The sequence below is a fragment of the Pteropus vampyrus genome, unplaced genomic scaffold (assembly GCF_000151845.1).
Source record: "Pteropus vampyrus isolate Shadow unplaced genomic scaffold, Pvam_2.0 Scaffold147, whole genome shotgun sequence".
In the NCBI taxonomy this organism is placed as follows: domain Eukaryota; kingdom Metazoa; phylum Chordata; class Mammalia; order Chiroptera; family Pteropodidae; genus Pteropus; species Pteropus vampyrus.
Window position 1 is genome coordinate 624,975 of NW_011888928.1, and position 4,263 is coordinate 629,237.

General features: G+C 46.8%; 1 protein-coding gene and 1 pseudogene across 42 annotated transcripts in view; both read left to right on the plus strand.

Moving 5' to 3' along the window:
- ZMYND8 (zinc finger MYND-type containing 8) overlaps positions 1 to 4,263 on the plus strand; it is a 109,874-nt gene that overhangs the window by 57,439 nt on the left and 48,172 nt on the right. The gene's annotated exons all lie outside the window — the stretch shown is intronic.
- LOC111745168 lies at positions 424 to 4,238 on the plus strand (annotated as a pseudogene).

Here is a 4,263-nt window from a genome sequence, read left to right on the forward strand (position 1 = left end):
GCCCAGGCTTACTGGCCCCACACCTTCCGGGGAACACCACTCGGGGAGACCCTGCCTGAAACTATCCTCATTCAGTTTGTCACGTGTATCACCTCTACCTTGCTTTATCCTCACACACCAAGCTTTTTACGTGTGTTTCTTTTTGTGAAATACATACCAACTCGGGATTTTGTTTTTTCTTTTCCTAGAGCAATCCACATCCTTTGGTCTGGGCAAAACTGAAGGGGTTTCCTTTCTGGCCTGCGAAAGCTCTGAGGGATAAAGATGGGCAGGTGGATGCCCGATTCTTTGGACAACATGACAGGTGGGAGTTAAAAACAGGCTGCGGATATGTAGCTTTCCCTGGACCTCTGATACTGGCAGTAGTGGGTATGGGACGGAGCAGAGGGTATGATGATTATTTCATTTTATTATGATATTAACCAGTACTCTTTGCAGTTTAAAAATACTGTCCTGCCTGGTAATGCATGGGCTTCAGTTTTTTTTCAGGTATGTTAGAAAAGAATCTCGTTTTCATGGTTTTGATGATGAAACCAGCATTGGGTAAAAAACGTTTGTGACCCGACAGAAATGATTCTTTCAGCTGCCCCAGAACCTCAGCAGGCATCTGAGTGTGGGTGGTGGTAGTGGCCTTGGGGAGGTGGGCTGTGGCGGTATTTTGGGGACCTGGTGCAGTGGCTGCGGGGTTTCACGAGAAACAACTTCCTATGGAAGCGAAGTAGAATTTCCTAAGAACATAATGGATGGGGTAGAATTTCATAAGAAAACCTACAGTGGCTGTGAAGGCTCCGACGTCACTTATGTCAAATCGATATCTTCGGACGGTCATGAATTTATTGTAAAAAGAGAGCAGGCATGAACATCGGGAATAAGAACAGCCGTGTTGAGTGGCCCAGGTCGGTTTGCTGAGCACGAAATGAATGAAGTCAGTTGTAGAGAGATCTCTCCACATGTCCTATCAAAAGCCTGCATGTGTTTCAGTTATAAGGCTTACTGTACCAGCGGCTCCACGGAGATTCCTGAATTCTCAGTTGCATCTGAAATTGCACAGCCAAATTGCTGTTGGCTACAAACTTCCTAGATGATTAAATAAAATACATTATAATAAACGGTTAACTTTTTTCAGTATTTTTTTCAAAAGAAAGAAACCAGCATCGGAATAGGTTCCATGGCTATTTTAAGTGCTGCTGTGCTTTTTTTGATTTTTTTTTTTGGCTCCTGGAGTAAATTAAATTGCCACGCAAATTGCTTTTTTCCAAACAATGCTCTCGGGGATCAGAAGTATTTTCCCAGATTGCTAGTAAATGAATCTCCTATCATCGTGCCGGGTAGGTACCCCCTGTTCTTTTTCTCTGAAGCTAAAACGGAAAATTCTAAGGGGTTGCTGTTTTGACAGGTGTGAGCCCTGCCTCCCAGCCTTTCTGCCCTCCCCTTTCCTTTGCCCACAGCGAAGTGAATTCTCCAGCGATTAGCAGTTCCCTTTAGAGTGCAGCCCCCTGCCTGCTTGAGAACAACAGGTAGACCGAGATGAGCAGCAGCTAATACCTTGGTTTTCTTTTAGCAAGTTAAGTTATGATTAAACGAGGCAAAGGCCCTTTTGAAGCCCTGCTGAGCAGTTTGAAAGAGCAGTTTGAAAGAGGAGAGTATTTAAAAGACATATTCTAGATATTATATACAACCACAGAACATACGGAATATTCCGTTTATAATTTTAAACAACACCGAAATCTGAACTATTGCTCTCTTTGTTAAATTTTGCTTGTTTTCTTGCAAATCAAAGAAAAGAATGAATTACAGAGTTCATCTGCAAAATCATTAACTAGGAATCCGGGCTGTTGGGTGTCAGGTGACGAAATGGAAATTAGCCGAGATGGTCATGGGGTTTGATAAGGGAGTGTTTTTTAAAAATTTATTTTTATTCAAAGAAATAAGTATTTGGTGCCTGCTGTGGGCCAGGTTGTGTGCTCAATGCTGGGGATACAGGAGTGGGCACGCAGGTACTGTCTCTGCCCAGAAGGCTGATATCCTAGTGGAGAATACAGATAATACACAAGTAGGCAGACAGGTGCGATGATCTCAGGTCAGGAGGTAGTGGGGGCGCCAAGAGATGATCTGGGTAGAGGTGCCAGAGAGAGCAGTGACTCGGGCAGGGAAGGGCCACGGCCTGTCGTGCTCAGGAGAAGCCAGGAGCGCAGTGCGGTTTGGACAGGATGAGGGCGGAGAGGGTGATGAGAGAAGAGTCAGGGGCTTGGGCAGGGCCCTGGCCCCACGGGCTGTCGTCAGGAGTCTAGCTTTTTATTCGAAGAGCAAGAGGTATTGGTGGCAAGTTGTACTTCTTCCTGGCTCTTTAATAGAGCATGGCAGGTGTTAACCATCTTGATGGTTCGAAATTATTCTTATTCTATTGTATAACACGGAGCGGATAGACTTAGGACATGGGTGGGCGAGAAGCAGTGCTTGCCCACGTGCGCCAAGTGGTCCCATACCCTTAGAGCCTTCGATTCTGCGTTCTCAGTGGTGCCTGCCCTGCAGGCACCTCTTAGTCCTACCTGACGACCACTGAAGATGGCTTGGGGGCCCGGGCTTCTCTGGCTCTGTGTCCAGGGGCTGTTTTCTCTGACTTGCAGGTGTAGGTTGGTTCTGGGTGGGAGCTGTTTTGGAAGTTGGGCCCCTGTGTTTGTAAAACAGACAGCAGCCCAATCTGATGCCCACGAGGTTTTCCTTACCACCCTGGATGTCTTCTGTCCCCTCGGAGGGAAGGTGCTGAGCTCTTGGGCTCATCTGAGGGGAGGGATGTGCCTTGTTAGGACACCCAACAGTGGTAGTGACAGTGCGTTGGCATTGCAGGACTGTTTCAGCTGGCCAAGGCTTGGGGTCCCTGACAGCGGTGGGGAAGCCACTCCTAAAAGGAAGAGCATCCCTCCCTTCCCCGGAGATGTCCTTAAAGCAGAACTGGCCAGTGTGTCGCTAGCCCACCCTGTGGTAGACCCAGGGACACAGCATGGAGACTAGAGGGAGGCTGCAAGAGGTGTGACACGCTGTCCCTTTCGCAGGGAGCTTGCTTTGGGGCTGCAGAACCAAAATGTGAACTTGGGCAGGTAGGTGTAAGTGACATACGTCAAGGCAGCAGAATAAGAAATGTCACAGACCATTACATGTTCATCGTCAAGTTAATACTAGAGAGACACTGGAAGGTTCGTGCACAAGTTAAGGCAAGCTCTCAAGAGTCTGTTTCATCACGTGCCTTTTGTCCTTTAAAAGACTTTGCTTTTATTTTTGGTTTTACTTCAGAGACACAATATTATAAAAATATGGATAATATTTTATTACATGCCTATAGAACTATAAAAGAAATAGCTGGCATTTACTGAGTGGTGACTAGCACTGTTTTAAAGTGCTTTTCGTAGAAGTTGCTTTTATCCTCATTTTACTAATAAGACAACTGAGGCCCAGAGTTGGGAAGTAGCTCAGCTGTGTGACTCTGTGGCCTCTCATGACATTGTTCCCCACAGGCTTTTATATTGTTAAGCAAATCTAATTTCCCTTTAAATATTTCCTGGGCCCGCTTAAAGGAAAAGAAACACTCTCCTCAAATCACTTGCCAAGCAACTTCAGTTGAAGGCACTTGACAACCTGGTGGGAAGTAGATACCAGACGGAAGTGTGGGGGCCTGGAAGTGGGGGGGCCCCGTCCTCACAGTGGAGGACTGGCTGACCAGTGCCTGGTGGTGCTGAGGCTGGCTTACGGTACATTTTATTTGCTCCCCCTTGGACCCCTCCAGGTTGGGGCTTGCCCTCCATTTTACTGACAGCTGAGGTTGGCTTAGGGAAGGGCAGTCACTTCTCTGTGGTCAGCCCTGGGCCTCCTCACTGCTCCTGGGATCTGCTCTGTCTGATCGAGACTCTTTGTCACCCAGTTGTACCGTGTGGGAGTCTCACCCGGGGGACATTGATTCCAGGCGGTTCCTCAGGTTTCAGCAGAATGACAGCAGGGAGTTGGACTGGGTGAGAAGCTGGTAATTCCACCACTCTGAGAGAACAGATATTTTGGGGGTGTTCAGTGTTCAGTTTTAGTTTATGTCACGAGTTAAAGATGAGACACAGCCAACCTGTGCCTTGAATTCTGCCCCTCGCGTGTGCTTTATTTCTCCTGGGTCATTTTTTTTTTTTCTTTTAAAAATAGGAAGAAGATACCAACTGTTAAAATGTGGGTTAAATATAAGAAGTGTATCGTTTTCTCTTTAAAACATTGGAAGACTGGTCT